Source organism: Salmo salar, chromosome 01 (genome assembly GCF_965601325.2).
Source record: "Salmo salar chromosome 01, fSalSal1, whole genome shotgun sequence".
NCBI lineage: Eukaryota > Metazoa > Chordata > Actinopteri > Salmoniformes > Salmonidae > Salmo > Salmo salar.
The window spans coordinates 77632501-77649563 of NC_138291.1; the positions used below are offsets into that span (position 1 = coordinate 77632501).

The following is a 17063-nucleotide window of genomic DNA, read 5'->3' on the forward strand; positions in this document are numbered from 1 at the left end:
TTAGAGTGGCCTTTTATTGTCCCAAGCACAAGGTGCACCTGTGTAATGATCATGCCGTTTAATAAGCTTCTTGATATGCCACACCTGTCAGGTGGATGGATTATCTTGGCAAATGAGAAATGCTCACTATACAGTAGGCTGACAGTACATGGCCTTCAGAATGTAGGCATGCATAAGACAAAGGCAAAGCAGCTAGTGAGGTACTGCTCTGTGTCAGCGGTCATGGGCAGCCTTGCTGTGTGGAGAAGACAGTGCTATCTGTTTCCATATGTGTCCAGATATCTGTGTCCTTTGAAATGTTTGAATCCTTCTTGACTGTAATGTGATTTGTGGATTCAAATCAAGATTTTAAAATGTGTCTGTGTGTGTTTCAGCGCTAACTTAATCCTGATCCTCATACTTCAGGCCCCTGACACAAGTCAAGTGACACTCAGTGACATATTAGGCCACTTTAGTCCCTCTGGGAAAATGGCTGGAGTGGGGAGTGGCTGGTTCCTCTCTGCAGTCTGGTTCCTCTCAAGGTTTCCTCCTACCTATGTAGTCTGGATCATCTCAAGGTTTCCTCCTACCCATGTAGTCTGGTGCCTCTCAAGGATTCCTAGTACCCATGTAGTCTGGATCCTCTCAAGGTTTCCTCCTACCCATGTAGTCTGGTTCCTCTCAAGGTTTCTTCCTACCCATGTAGTCTGGATCCTCTCAAGGTTTCCTCCTACCCATGTAGTCTCGTTCCTCTCATGGTTTCTTCCTACCCATGTAGTCTGGTTCCTCTCAAGGTTTCCTCCTACCTATGTAGTCTGGTTCCTCTCAAGGTTTCCACCCACCTATGTAGTCTTGTTCCTCTCAAGGTTTCTCCCTACCCATGCAGTCTGGTTCCTCTCAAGATGTATTCCTACCCATGCAGTCTGGTTCCTCTCAAGATGTATTCCTACCCATGCAGTCTGGTTCCTCTCAAGATGTATTCCTACCCATGCAGTCTGGTTCCTCTCAAGGTTTCTCCCTACCCATGCAGTCTGGTTCCTCTCAAGATGTATTCCTACCCATGCAGTCTGGTTCCTCTCAAGGTTTCTCCCTACCCATGTAGTCTGGTTCCTCTCAAGATGTATTCCTACCCATGCAGTCTGGTTCCTCTCAAGATTTATTCCTACCCATGTAGTCTGGTTCCTCTCAAGGTTTCCTCCTACCTATGTAGTCTGGTTCCTCTCAAGGTTTCCACCCACCTATGTAGTCTTGTTCCTCTCAAGGTTTCTCCCTACCCATGCAGTCTGGTTCCTCTCAAGATGTATTCCTACCCATGCAGTCTGGTTCCTCTCAAGATGTATTCCTACCCATGTAGTCTGGTTCCTCTCAAGATTTATTCCTACCCATGCAGTCTGGTTCCTCTCAAGATGTATTCCTACCCATGTAGTCTGGTTCCTCTCAAGATGTATTCCTACCCATGCAGTCTGGTTCCTCTCAAGGTTTCTTCTTACCCATGCAGTCTGGTTCCTCTCAAGGTTTCCTCCTACCCATGCAGTCTGGTTCCTATCAAGATGTATTCCTACCCATGCAGTCTGGTTCCTCTCAAGGTTTCTTCTTACCCATGCAGTCTGGTTCCCTCTCAAGGTTTCTTCTTACCCATGCAGTCTGGTTCCTCTCAAGGTTTCCTCCTACCCATGTAGTCTGGTTCCTCTCATGGTTTCTTCCTACCCATGTAGTCTGGTTCCTCTCAAGGTTTCCACCCACCTATGTAGTCTTGTTCCTCTCAAGGTTTCTCCCTACCCATGCAGTCTGGTTCCTCTCAAGATGTATTCCTACCCATGCAGTCTGGTTCCTCTCAAGATGTATTCCTACCCATGCAGTCTGGTTCCTCTCAAGATGTATTCCTACTCATGCAGTCTGGTTCCTCTCAAGGTTTCTCCCTACCCATGCAGTCTGGTTCCTCTCAAGATGTATTCCTACCCATGCAGTCTGGTTCCTCTCAAGATGTATTCCTACCCATGCAGTCTGGTTCCTCTCAAGGTTTCTCCCTACCCATGCAGTCTGGTTCCTCTCAAGATGTATTCCTACCCATGCAGTCTGGTTCCTCTCAAGGTTTCTCCCTACCCATGCTGTCTGGTTCCTCTCAAGATGTATTCCTACCCATGCAGTCTGGTTCCTCTCAAGATTTATTCCTACCCATGTAGTCTGGTTCCTCTCAAGGTTTCCTCCTACCTATGTAGTCTGGTTCCTCTCAAGGTTTCCACCCACCTATGTAGTCTTGTTCCTCTCAAGGTTTCTCCCTACCCATGCAGTCTGGTTCCTCTCAAGATGTATTCCTACCCATGTAGTCTGGTTCCTCTCAAGATGTATTCCTACCCATGCAGTCTGGTTCCTCTCAAGATGTATTCCTACCCATGCAGTCTGGTTCCTCTCAAGGTTTCTCCCTACCCATGTAGTCTGGTTCCTCTCAAGATGTATTCCTACCCATGTAGTCTGGTTCCTCTCAAGATTTATTCCTACCCATGCAGTCTGGTTCCTCTCAAGGTTTCTCCCTACCCATGCAGTCTGGTTCCTCTCAAGATGTATTCCTACCCATGTAGTCTGGTTCCTCTCAAGATGTATTCCTACCCATGCAGTCTGGTTCCTCTCAAGATGTATTCCTACCCATGCAGTCTGGTTCCTCTCAAGGTTTCTTCTTACCCATGCAGTCTGGTTCCTCTCAAGGTTTCTTCTTACCCATGTAGTCTGGTTCCTCTCAAGGTTTCTTCCTACCCATGTAGTCTGGATCCTCTCAAGGTTTCCTCCTACCCATGCAGTCTGGTTCCTCTCAAGATGTATTCCTACCCATGCAGTCTGGTTCCTCTCAAGGTTTCTTCTTACCCATGCAGTCTGGTTCCTCTCAAGGTTTCTTCCTACCCATGCAGTCTGGTTCCTCTCAAGGTTTCTTCTTACCCATGCAGTCTGGTTCCTCTCAAGATTTATTCCTACCCATGCAGTCTGGTTCCTCTCAAGGTTTCTTCTTACCCATGCAGTCTGGTTCCTCTCAAGGTTTCTTCTTACCCATGCAGTCTGGTTCCTCTCAAGATTTATTCCTACCCATGCAGTCTGGTTCCTCTCAAGGTTTCATCCTACCCATGCAGTCTGGTTCCTCTCAAGGTTTCATCCTACCCATGCAGTCTGGTTCCTCTCAAGGTTTCTTCCTACCCATGCAGTCTGGTTCCTCTCAAGGTTTCGTCTTACCCATGCAGTCTGGTTCCTCTCAAGGTTTCTTCTTACCCATGCAGTCTGGTTCCTCTCAAGGTTTCGTCTTACCCATGCAGTCTGGTTCCTCTCAAGGTTTCTTCTTACCCATGCAGTCTGGTTCCTCTCAAGGTTTCTTCTTACCCATGCAGTCTGGTTCCTCTCAAGGTTTCTTCCTACCCATGCAGTCTGGTTCCTCTCAAGGTTTCTTCTTACCCATGCAGTCTGGTTCCTCTCAAGGTTTCTTCTTACCCATGCAGTCTGGTTCCTCTCAAGGTTTCTTCTTACCCATGCAGTCTGGTTCCTCTCAAGGTTTCTTCTTACCCATGCAGTCTGGTTCCTCTCAAGGTTTCTTCCTACCCATGCAGTCTGGTTCCTCTCAAGGTTTCTTCTTACCCATGCAGTCTGGTTCCTCTCAAGGTTTCTTCTTACCCTTGCAGTCTGGTTCCTCTCAAGGTTTCATCCTACCCATGCAGTCTGGTTCCTCTCAAGGTTTCTTCTTACCCATGCAGTCTGGTTCCTCTCAAGGTTTCTTCTTACCCATGCAGTCTGGTTCCTCTCAAGATTTATTCCTACCCATGCAGTCTGGTTCCTCTCAAGGTTTCATCCTACCCATGCAGTCTGGTTCCTCTCAAGGTTTCATCCTACCCATGCAGTCTGGTTCCTCTCAAGGTTTCTTCCTACCCATGCAGTCTGGTTCCTCTCAAGGTTTCGTCTTACCCATGCAGTCTGGTTCCTCTCAAGGTTTCTTCTTACCCATGCAGTCTGGTTCCTCTCAAGGTTTCGTCTTACCCATGCAGTCTGGTTCCTCTCAAGGTTTCTTCTTACCCATGCAGTCTGGTTCCTCTCAAGGTTTCTTCTTACCCATGCAGTCTGGTTCCTCTCAAGGTTTCTTCCTACCCATGCAGTCTGGTTCCTCTCAAGGTTTCTTCTTACCCATGCAGTCTGGTTCCTCTCAAGGTTTCTTCTTACCCATGCAGTCTGGTTCCTCTCAAGGTTTCTTCTTACCCATGCAGTCTGGTTCCTCTCAAGGTTTCTTCTTACCCATGCAGTCTGGTTCCTCTCAAGGTTTCTTCCTACCCATGCAGTCTGGTTCCTCTCAAGGTTTCTTCTTACCCATGCAGTCTGGTTCCTCTCAAGGTTTCTTCTTACCCATGCAGTCTGGTTCCTCTCAAGGTTTCATCCTACCCATGCAGTCTGGTTCCTCTCAAGGTTTCTTCTTACCCATGCAGTCTGGTTCCTCTCAAGGTTTCTTCCTACCCATGTAGTCTGGTTCCTCTCAAGGTTTCTTCCTACCCATGTAGTCTGGTTCCTCTCAAGGTTTCTTCCTACCCATGCAGTCTGGTTCCTCTCAAGGTTTCATCCTACCCATGCAGTCTGGTTCCTCTCAAGGTTTCTTCTTACCCATGCAGTCTGGTTCCTCTCAAGGTTTCTTCCTACCCATGCAGTCTGGTTCCTCTCAAGGTTTCTTCTTACCCATGCAGTCTGGTTCCTCTCAAGGTTTCATCCTACCCATGCAGTCTGGTTCCTCTCAAGGTTTCATCCTACCCAGTCAAGGAGTTGGTCCTTTCCACTGTTGCTTTAGGCTTGCTCTTTGGTGTGTAGGCCTGGGTTACAGTTCAGCACTTTATGAAGAAACAAATATTTGTAATATTCTTATAATGTTATAGAAATGAAATTATATTGATTGATAGCTATATGGAGTTGTTGGCAAATGTCAGCACTCAGGAGCCTAATGTGATCTGCTTAATTCCATGATACTGTGTACAAGCCTATTCTTCTGGCCATTACACACAGCATTGATTCTAGGTCCTCTTACAAATGCATTTACAGCACCATCTGTGCTATTGATTGAGTTTCAACCCACTGACATTAAGACACTCTCCTACTATATTCTGCAAGGCAATCTTCTTCATCTTAAACTACTCTATCTCAGTATAGATGAAGGGAAGGACACAAGAAAAGGAAGAGTACCGGGATACATCCGGGATATTTAGTGAACTTGTCTTTGACTCCCTTCATTCATCTACAGAGCTACAGTAGTGTTTACCTTCCGAATAACAGAGAAAAAACAGAGGTCATGTCTCTAGTCAGGTACCCAACAATTACTGCTCCTAACAGGGGGTAGAGAGATGTGTGTGTGTGTGTGTGTGTGTATGTTTGTGTGTGTGTGTGTGTATGTGTGTGTGTGTCCCTGTCAGTCAGTCTGTAGGGTGCTGTCAGAATGTTCTCAAAGGGCACAACCTCAGCACAGAGTGGGAGAGGAGACAAGCTGTCAGTCAGATTTACACACACACACACACACACACACACACACACACACACACACACACACACACACACACACACACACACACACACACACACACACACACACACACACACACACAAAAAAGTTTTTGACAGTCGTAGAACAAAGCATTTGTAAACGAGTTCAGATGTTTTAGACTCTCAGACGAATCTGCTAAGAAGCGCTATCTGGAGTGGTTCAAGAGTGTCTAAAAAGTCCTAACATTGTTCTAAAATTAACCCACAAATAGCACTGTTTGGAGACCTGGAAAGCCATAGTCACTTAGTCAATAACATAATAACATAATTATGACAATCTGCCATTATAAAGGTTCAGAATCTATGTAAGAGATCATAGCACATGGAAATCAAGAGACACCGAATAAAACCCCCACGGGACTCCCAATCACAGCCAGATGTGATGCAGGCTGGATTTGAACCAGGGACTGCAGTGACATCTCATACACTGAGATGCCTTAGACCACTGCACCACTCGGGAGCCTGATATTAAAAAGATAGCCTGAGATTTTGGCAATGAAGCCATTTAATTACTTTCCCAGAGTCAGAAAACAGAAAACACATATTCTTCTACAAAAATAACTAAAAACATGCATCCCTGCAGCACCTCCGGGGACCCCTAGGGTATTCTGTGGTCCATAGACCGTGACTTTGCCTATGGCCATGCCCTCCCTCTTGGGTCCAACACCTAGCTATCTCCCCCTCCCCTCCCCTCCCCTCCCCTCATCCTCTCCACCTCCCCACATCCTCTCCTCTTTACCCACTCCGCTAGCTTGGCTAACACCACATGCCCAGGCCACTTTTCCCGCAGCCCTTATAGTGCTCCGTCCTTTCCTCCCCTACTCTGTTTCTCCACTTCACCCTCTTTCTCTTCCTCCTCATCCCTCTCCTCTCCTCTCCTCTCCCTCCCTCGTCGCTCTCCCCACTCCACCCTCTTCATCCATCCCTCCTCTCGTCTCTCCCTCTGCTTTGCAGACAGGGCTATGTGATTTAGGGTCTCTCTCAGTAAGGTTATGGCTGAGCTGTAATGTTATGGTTCGGTGAAATAATGTCATTAGGGCTCACAAACATACATGTACACACACACCCTATGACACACACACACACACACACACACACACACACACACACACTTACACACACACACACACACACTCACTCACACAAACACGTGAAGATTACCTGAGAGAGGGGGATTAAGGAAAAGAGGGATAGAGAGAAAGAGAGAGAGAGAGAACGAGAGAAAGAGAGAGAGGAGAAAGAGAGAACGAGAGAAAGAGAGAGAGGAGAAAGAGAGGAGAGAGAGAGGAGAAAGAGAGGAGAAAGAGAGGAGAGAGAGAGAGAGGAGAGAGGAGAGAGAGAGAGAGGAGAAAGAGAGGAGAAAGAGAGGAGAGAGAGAGGAGAAGAGAGGAGAGAGAGAGAGAGAGGAGAAAGAGAGAGGAGAGAGAGAGAGAGAGGAGAAAGAGAGAGGAGAGAGAGAGAGAGGAGAAAGTGAGAGAGAGAGAGATCTTGGGGTAAGGATTATTTATTAGGGATGTGCATCTTTCCCTTTAAAGATGATTTGATACATATCTAGATACATGGGCTCTGATACGATACAGGAACGATATGGTTAAGTTTGAAATGAAATGAAGTTTGAAATGATTCGGTGTAATTATAGAACGAATCAATGTGACATTTGTTGCATAAACACATTCATTTTCCATTCTAAGTAAAAAAAATGTGCTGCTGATGGAGCTCATGTGCTGGGCCTCTGTGAGCTGAATCTGTCTGAGCTGACTTCTCTGTGTGTGTGTGTGTGTGTGTGTGTGTGTGTGTGTGTGTGTGTGTGTGTGTGTGTGTGTGTGTGTGTGTGTGTGTGTGTGTGTGTATGTGTGTGTAAATTATGTATTTCCATGGTGTATGTACTATGTAGGCACCTGAGCTGAGCCATATGGGAGACTAGGCATCTACCACCCCACTACCACTATCACATTAGGTGGGGGGCAATGTAGCCTATGTATTTTGCCCCCCCCCAATTTGGTTCTGAAATCACCATTACCCACTAATGAATTTGTCAGTTTAGCAAATTAAGTTTTTGAGCTAGTAATGTATCAATATTTATAATTTACAAATAAGCTATGACAGAGCCAATGAATATATAGCACAGCTTTGGATTTCACCATCATCTGAAAATTGTTTGGAAGTGTTTACGGAATAATCTTCTCTTCTCCTCTCCCTTTGGCCACTTAGTGCACCTTGCAAAGTGGTTTCTGTCCTCGTTATGAAATTCTCAACTTTACCATGTACAGTTGAAGTTGGAAGTTTACATACACTTACGTTGGAGTCATTAAAAGTCGTTTTTCAAGCACTCCAAAAATGTCTTGTTAACAAACTATCGTTTTGGCAAGTCGGTTAGGACATCTACTTTGTGCATGACACAAGTAATTTTTCCAACAATTGTTTACAGACAGATTATTTCACTTATAATTCACTGTGTGACAATTCCAGTGGGTCAGAAGTTTACATACACTAAGTTGACTGTGCCTTTAAACAGCTTGGAAAATTCCATAAAATGTGGTCATGGCTTCAGAAGCTTCTGATAGGCTAATTGACATCATTTGAGTCAATTGGAGGTGTACCTGTGGATGTATTTCAAGGCCTACCTTCAAACTCAGTGCCTCTTTGCTTGACGTCATGGGAAAATCAAAAGAAATCATCCTTGGGAGCAATTTCCAAACTCCTGAAGGTACCACGTTCATCTGTACAAACAATAGTACGCAAGTATAAACACCATGGGACCACGCAGCCGTCATTCCGCTCATGAAGGAGACGTGTTCTGTCTCCTAGAGATGAACGTACTTTGGTGCGAAAAGTGCAAATCAATCCCAGAACAATAGCAAATGACCTTGTGAAGCTGCTGGAGGAAACAGGTACAAAAGTATCTATATCCATAGAAAAACAAGTCCTATATCGACATAACCTGAAAGGCCACTCAGCAAGGAAGAAGCCACTGCTCCAAAACCACCATAAAAAAGCCAGACTACGGTTTGCAACTGCACATGGGGACAAAGATCGTACTTTTTGGAGAAATGTCCTCTGGTCTGATGAAACAAAAATAGAACTGTCTGTCCATAATGACCATCGTTATGTTTAGAGGAAAATGGGGGAGGCTTGCAAGCTGAAGAACACCATCCCAACCGTGAAGCACGGGGGTGGCAGCATCATGTTGTGGGGGTGCTTTGCTGCAGGAGGAACTGCTGCACTTCACAAAATATATGGCATCATGAGGTAGAAAATGTATGTTGATATATTGAAGCAACATCTCAAGACATCAGTCAGGAAGTTAAAGCTTAGTCGCAAATGGGTCTTCCAGATGGACAATGGCCCCAAGCATACTTCCAAAGTTGTGGAAAAATGGCTTAAGGACAACAAAGTCAAGGTATTGGTGTGGCCATCACAAAGCCCTGACCTCAATCCCATAGAACATTTGTGGGCAGAACTGAAAAAGCGTGTGTGAGCAAAGAGGCCTACAAACCTGACTCAGTTACACCAGCTCTGTCAGGAGGAATGGGCCAAAATTCACCCAACTTATTGTGGGAAGCTTGTGGAAGGCTACCCAAAACGTTTGACCCAAGTTAATCAATTTAAAGGCAATGCTACCAAATACTAATTGAGTGTATGTAAACTTCTGACCCACTGAGAATGTGATGAAAGAAATAAAAGCTGAAATAAATCATTCTCTCTGCTATTATTCTGACATTTCACATTCTTAAAATAAAGTGGTGATCCTAACTGATCTAAAACAGGGAGTTTTTACTAGGATTAAATGTTAGGAATTGTGAAAAACTGAGTTTAAATGTATTTGGCTAAGGTGTATGTAAACTTCTGACTTCAACTGTATATCTAAAAATGACCATATAAACTGATTGTTAAAGCAAAATTACCCAAACTATTGTTGAATCTAAACAATCAAAATAAAAACTATTGTATGCTCATTTCAGCAGGTAGCCGATTAAACTCAACTCCAGGATTTCCTTAAAACTAATTTTCAGCCCCCAAAGAATAGCCCGCAATTACACACGACATTGTTCTGTGTAATTGCGGGCTATTCTTTGGCTGCTGACATCAGTAGATTTTGATAAAAACGTAATTTTATGTGACGAGCTCCAATCCGACAACACTAGTCGCTGAGTTATGTTATGGCTCTGGTAGCTTAATTTTATTCCGGTAAAACACCATTTTCAACAGCACATGAATAACAGTAACCTAGCAAATTACATAGGTTGTCACTAAACTAATAAAGCCTAATATCACGCAAGCCATTATAGCATTTGAATGTGCTGTGCAGATAGACAAGACCAGGAACAGGCTGCATTCCTCGCGTTGGTCAGCGTGTGTAGCTGGGCACAGTGCGCAGTTTGACTAGGCTATTGATATTGCAAAATTACGTGTACATCAATGAATGTCAACACAGTTACATGCAGATCGACACTGAAGCAGATATGACGCATCAGTTATCACAAAAGATGAGAGGTATTTTCGGAAGGTAGAAATAATGTAATATCAACAACAACAAAAATGTGAACCGGTGATTCGTAACGTTTGGATTGCTTTTCTGACGGATGCATGCTACATTTGGATCGGTATTGGGTCCGCGACCGATGGACTTGTATCTTAAACATTTGAATTGGGGACCGATGCGTATCGTTGAATCGTTACATCCCTATTATTTATGGTCCAATCAGACCAGCAGCATTTCCGATTCTGCTCACATTGATCCTGATCCATACACTGTATTAAAACAGCCATTGAGAGCATAAAACAAAGATGTCTCTTTACGGTGTCACAACCTTAACCCTATCTCTGCCCTCTCTCACGCCCCCATTCTCTGTCTTTCTTTCTCTTACTCTCCATCTTCTCTCTCACTTACTCTCTCTGCCAGCAGCTTTCATCGATATATCCTCTATCCTTTTCTCTCTACCCCATTCTCTCGCTCGTTCTTTCTCTCTGCCCCCTTCTCTCTCTTTCTTTCTCTCTGCCCACTCTCCCTTCTCAGCCCTCTCTCTTTCTCTCTCCCCCTTTCTTTCTCTCTTTCTTTCTCTCTCTCCCTCCCTCCCTCCCATTTGTGTGTTAGACATGATTGTTCCTTCAGCAGACAGTCAGACACCCTTAAACAACTGGGGATGGCATGAGAGTCAGACAGGGAATGTCCTGCCAAGACTCTGACGATATGGGTATTAGCGGGAATGAGTGTGTGTGTGTGTGTGTGTCCGCACATGCATTTCTGCATGTGTGTGTGTGTGTGTGCCTGTGCGCGTCTGCGTGTGTGTTTGCGTGTGCGTTTGCATGTGTGTGTGTGTGTGTGTGTGTGTGCCTGTGCCCGTCTGCATGTGTGTTTACGTGTGCCTGTGTGCGTGTGTGTGTGCGTGTGCACGTGTGTGTCTGCATGTGTTTGCCTATGTGCGCTTGCATTCGTGCGTGTTTTCCCAGACAGGGGATGCCAGTGGGGTGGGTAGGGAAGACAAACCCCACACTGAAACAGCTGTGTAGAGCCAAAGACAGACAGCACAGCTCAGCACACTATTACCTAGGACTGACCGCAATTAGTGGACTGTTCGATTGTTTGGTCAATAGGCTGTTGGTCAACCAAGATTTTTTTTAGTCAAGCAGTAGGAAATATATTTTAGCACACGAGACACCTGTCTGATTCACGCCGATCTCAGAGAGCTAATCCATTGTGGAGGCTGAGACTAATCCATTGGGGAGGCTGAGACTAATCCATGTGGGGCGGAGGCTGAGACTAATCCATGTGGAGGCTGGAGGCTGAGACTAATCCATTGTGGAGGCTGAGACTAATCCATTGCGGAGGCTGAGACTAATCCATTGCGGAGGCTGAGACTAATCCATTGCGGAGGCTGAGCCTAATCCATTGCGGAGGCTGAAACTAATCCATTGCGGAGGCTGAGACTAATCCATTGGGGAGGCTGAGACTAATCCATTGCGGAGGCTGAGACTAATCCATTGGGGAGGCTGAGACTAATCCATTGTGGAGGCTGGAGGCTGAGACTAATCCATTGTGGAGGCTGAGACTAATCCATTGGGGAGGCTGAGACTAATCCATTGTGGAGGCTGAGACTAATCCATTGTGGAGGCTGAGACTAATCCATTGTGGAGGCTGAGACTAATCCATTGCGGAGGCTGAGACTAATCCATTGCGGAGGCTGAGACTAATCCATTGCGGAGGCTGAGACTAATCCATTGCGGAGGCTGAGACTAATCCATTGCGGAGGCTGAGACTAATCAATTGCGGAGGCTGAGACTAATCCATTGCGCGAGGCCCTCGACGGACTAATCCATTCGCGGCCCACGGCTGAGACTAATCCATTGCGGAGGCTGAGACTAATCCATTGCGAAGGCTGAGGCTAATCCATTGCGGAGGCTGAGACTCATCCATTGCGGCGGCTGAGGCTAATCCATTGCGGAGGCTGAGGCTAATCCATTGCGGAGGCTGAGGCTAATCCATTGCGGAGGCTGAGGCTAATCCATTGCGGAGGCTGAGACTAATCCATTGCGGAGGCTGAGACTAATCCATTGCGGAGGCTGAGACTAATCCATTGTGGAGGCTGGAGGCTGAGACTAATCCATTGTGGAGGCTGAGACTAATCCATTGTGGAGGCTGAGACTAATCCATTGCGGAGGCTGAGACTAATCCATTGCGGAGGCTGGGACTAATCCATTGCGGAGGCTGAGACTAATCCATTGCGGAGGCTGAGACTAATCCATTGCGGAGGCTGAGACTAATCCATTGCGGAGGCTGAGACTAATCCATTGTGGAGGCTGAGACTAATCCATTGCGGAGACTGAGACTAATCCATTGTGGAGGCTGGAACTAATCCATTGCGGAGGCCGCGTGGATGGCACAGTCCATGAAGAAGGGGAGTGTGGCTAAGATGCACAACTCTCTCCAGAATGTGCTCTCTCCCGCCAATTTGTGCACATTCATTATTTTATGACTTCATTGTGTGAAATGTTTGCCTTGATTGTTGGTGTCTATCTATTCCCCACTACATATATGACCAGTAGTAGTAATTCCTATCATTTCTGATCTACAATGTTTGCTTGGTTATGGTCATTTCTGTTAATGCATTCTAAATATTATTATTCCAGTCTTTTGCCGTTCTCATTGTCAGAGTGGACACTTTGTTTACAGAGCGCTACACTTGTGAGAAACACGTTTTGGTTTATTTCATTCCATTTACGAGTTTTGTCAATTTAGTCATTGTATTTTGTTTGGAGTGCTACTGTCAATGTTGAGTAAGGACGTGCACCGGATTGCGCATAGAAGTAGGCCTATAGACTACCTGGCCTGTGCGCAAATGTAGGATCTGATAGTATTTCTGATTGGCTTAACGCACCACCACTAATGAGCTGTGGAGCTTCTCAAAGTAATGTTTTCTTCTCCTCAAACAGCAAGCAAACAAAGTCTGTTTTTACATCCATTGAGAATCACAATGGTTCCTCAATGTATTTGAAAAATCTTTCCAACTCTCACCCTTTTGATAACCACTCAGCGTGAAGGGAAAAAATGTCATGCTCTGATTTGGTGGAAACATCATAAAATAGTCCTACCTGATGAGCTCTTATTGTCACGTCCTGACCAGTATAAGGGTTATTTGTTATTGTAGTTTGGTCAGGACGTGGAAGAGGGTATTTTGTTTATGTGGTTCGGGGTGGTGATTTATGTAGTAGGGTGTTTGACTTATTATTTCCGGGTTTTGGTCTATGTTCTATGTTTTGTATTTCTATGTTCTTTCTGGTTTGTTGTATTTCTATGTTTAGGTTGATGGGGGGTTGGACTCTCAATTGGAGGCAGGTGCTTTCTCGTTGCCTCTGATTGAGAGTCCTATATATGGGTAATTGTTTGGTTTGGTGTTGTGGGAGAGTGTTTCTTGTTTTGCCTGTGTGAGCATGACAAGACTGTTTTGTTGTTCGTGCGGTCTTCGTTTTGTTATTTTGGTGTTCTCTTTATTTAAAATAAATACAAGATGAGCATCCACATTCCTGCTGCGTTTTGGTCCTCTATTCCCGACGACAACCGTTACAGAATCTCCCACCACAATAGGACCAAGCAGCGGAGAAGGAGGCGATGGGAATATGATATGGACTGTCGGGAAAAGGAGACATGGGCATAGTTGAGGAGATGCATTTCCAGGGCTTTTATTTTATTAAAACACATAGGTGTGTCTATATATGTAAAAATACACGTTAAAGAATTTCGACCAATCGATTGGTCAACAGAACAGACGACTTTCGGTTGACAATAAAAAAAAGAATTGTCAGGGACAGCCCTACTATTACCCAACATTCCTGCTCCACAGAGACACACGGCAGTCTAAGAGACTAAGAGAAGACAGATGAAATGGCATCAGAATTCTGGAAATATGCTGAGAAATATGTGAGATTTGTACATAACTGGACAAGAGAAATACCTATATAAGATTGCTGTTCATTGACTATAGCTCAGCATTCAACACCATAGTACCCTACAAGCTCATCATCAAGCTGGAGGCCCTGGGTCTCAACCCCTCCCTGTGCAATTGGGCCCTGGACTTTCTGACGGGCCGCCCCCAGGTGGTGAAGGTAGGAAACATGATCTCTACTTCGCTGATCCTCAACACTGGGGCCCCACAAGAGTGCATGCTCAGCCCCCTCCTGTACTCCCTGTTCACCCATGACTTCGTGGCCATGCACGCCTCCAACTCAATCATCAAGTTTGCAGACGACACAACAATAGTGGGCTTGATTACCAACAACGACGAGACAGCCTACAGGGAAGAGGTGAGGGCACTCGGAGTGTGGTGTCAGGAAAACAACCTCTCACTCAACGTCAACAAAACAAAGGAGATAATCGTGGACTTCAGGAAACAGCAGAGGGAGCACCCCCCTATCCACATCGAAGGGACAGCAGTGGAGAAGGTGGAAAGTTTTAAGTTCCTCGCCGTACACAACACAGACAAACTGAAATGGTCCACCCACACAGACAGTGTGGTGAAGAAGGCACAACAGCGCCTCTTCAACGTCAGGAGGCTGAAGAAATTTGGCTTGTCACCTAAAACCCTGACAAACCCTGACAAACCCTGTCGGGCTGTATCACTGCCTGGTACAGCAACTGCACCGCCCTCAACCACAAGGCTCTGCAGAGGGTGGTGCAGTCTGCACAACACATCACCGGGGCAAACTACCTGGCCTCCAGGACACCTACAGCACCCGATGTCACAGGAAGGCCAAAAATATCATCAAGGACAACAACCACCCGAGCCACTGCCTGTTGACTCCGCTACCATCCAGAAGGCGAGATCAGTAGAGGTGCATCAAAGCTGGGACCGAGAGACTGAAAAACAGCTTCTATCTCAAGGCCATCAGACTGCTAAACAGCAATCACTAACTCAGAGAGGCTGCTGCCTACATAGAGACTCATATCACTGGCCACTTTAATAAATGGATCACTAGTCACTTTAAACAATGGCACTTTAATAATATTAACATAGCTTACATTACTCATCTAATATGTATATACTGTACCTTATACCATCTATTGCACCATGCCTATGCCACTCATCCATATATTTATATGTACATATCCTTATTCTTCCCTTTAGATTTGTGTATTGGGGAATAGTGGTTGGGGAATTGTTAGATTACTTGTTAGATATTACTGCACAGTCAAAACTAGAAGCACAAGCATTTTGCTACACTAACATTAACATCTGCTAACCATGTGTACGTGACCAATACAACTTGATTTGATTTGAACTTTTGTCAATTAATTAAGACATTGAATAGACACTGTATCAAATCTCAAGAAGAAGAAATGTCAAATCAACCAATCAATGACTAGATCAATAGATCAGTCAAGTCTTGAATCATTTTAGAGACAGACACTTTCCACTGAGCTAAATAGAACAGACTTAACTGAGTAGGCTATGGCTGTGTTTACACAGGCTGCCCAGCTCTGATCTTTCGCCCAGTTATTGGCGAAATAACTGGTTTGATTGGGCAAAAGACCAATTATTAGTGAGAAAAGATCTGGATTGGGCCGCCTAAGTAAACGCAGCCATTGTGATGGATATTATTACTTACTGTAAGAGACAGTAACATTTCAAACAGGGTAAAATAGCTTCGGGTCTTGCATGTTTTTTAGTATGGATGATTTGGCTACAACAGCTGTTCAGATATGGCTGCATCATGTGAGCTCAGCTCCTGATGTGTGACTGGACTGGAGCCTGTCCGTTCCACTCTATGTAATGTCAATAACATAAAACATTGCTGTTCACAACACAACCGTGTCACTAGAATGGCACGAAACAGGCCCACAAACAATCAAAACTTAAAATATAGGCTACTGCTTTAAAAAGGTGAAAACTATAAAGAACCCGACTAAGAGCACCTCGCGCTTTAAAAATAAGTTTGCTACATGACAGCGAAACAATCCTCACCATGATGTGCTGTCGGCCTAGGCTACTTCAGAAATAACCAACATTTTATGCAGAACAGCATCCATTCCGTATGCACAACTCGTATACATTGCTGATAGTTTAGTAGCCTAACATCCAAGAAACTCACCTCGAGCTGCTGCTCCTTGCAGACGACTATTTCCAGATGTGGCTTGGTGTAATATTAAAGTAAGTTCTTTCCTTGATATAACAGGTATTCCCCCCTCATTTCCCCCTTGCTTTCACGAGTTGAAACTCAGTGTTCCCTTCCTCATCTTGCTCACTCTCGTCCTCTCTTCTCTCTGTCCCGAACACGTCCGCTTGGAAGAGAAACAGATTTGCAACAAGCTCGACTGGTCCGGTCCTTTTTTCTCATTCTGTTCTCTCTCTCGCGCGCAGTATGCCAGCCCCCAACGTCCGGGCTGCGTGCTGCAGCGGTTCAGCGCCACCGGCAGACAGAGGGAAACGAACGGAGCAGAATGGAGCAGCGCGGGCGAACTTGCTCGAACGCTGATCTGGAGTGACAAGTTTTTGGACCGTGGAGGGAAGGGGATAGGAGACGGTATCATAGGGGCTATTCAGACGGCCGGTGTTCCTTTGCTTGACAGAAACAATCCCTTACGTCCTTTTACAGTCAACCACTTTGCTTCAAACATCATGTGTCCTTTGTCATATAAATATTCTATCAGCTATCGTATGTGTTAACATACAATGCAATGTAGATCAAATAGTAGTGTGTAAAATGTCCCACTGGGCTATGGTCTGTCACAGTCTGTGAGATCTCTTGAGATTCTTTAGTCAGTGGCCATATCCTGACTGGGTTAGAAACACTTTGGGTCACAGCCTATTCCAGGGGAAATCCTGATTCCTGTCCCCTCACGAACTAGCCTATAGAAACTCAATTGGTAGCTAATTCCTCTTAGCACTACACTACCTCTGACGGCTTTGAGACAGAGCCGTCGTTGTGTCTGAATGGGTTCAGTGTCAGAGATGGTGAGGCTGTACAGTAGGGCCTTATCGCCCAGAGGTTGGTGGGAAAAGGTTGTTAAATGCCAGTCAACATTACACAGAGAGACATTTCTT

The 17063-nt window shown here is 45.3% G+C and overlaps 1 protein-coding gene across 2 annotated transcripts in view; it reads right to left on the reverse strand.

Moving 5' to 3' along the window:
* Nucleotides 1-16430, reverse strand: part of LOC106613059 (leucine zipper putative tumor suppressor 2 homolog) — a 105781-nt gene extending 89351 nt beyond the window's left edge. Inside the window, exon 1 of one of the 2 annotated variants that reach the window (XM_082976860.1) lies at nt 16111-16430. The gene's annotated coding sequence lies outside the window, so the exon portion shown is untranslated. The remainder of the gene's footprint in view (nt 1-16110) is intronic. The other variant, XM_014214942.3, reaches the window with a different exon arrangement.
* Between the last annotated feature and the right edge of the window lie 633 nt (nt 16431-17063).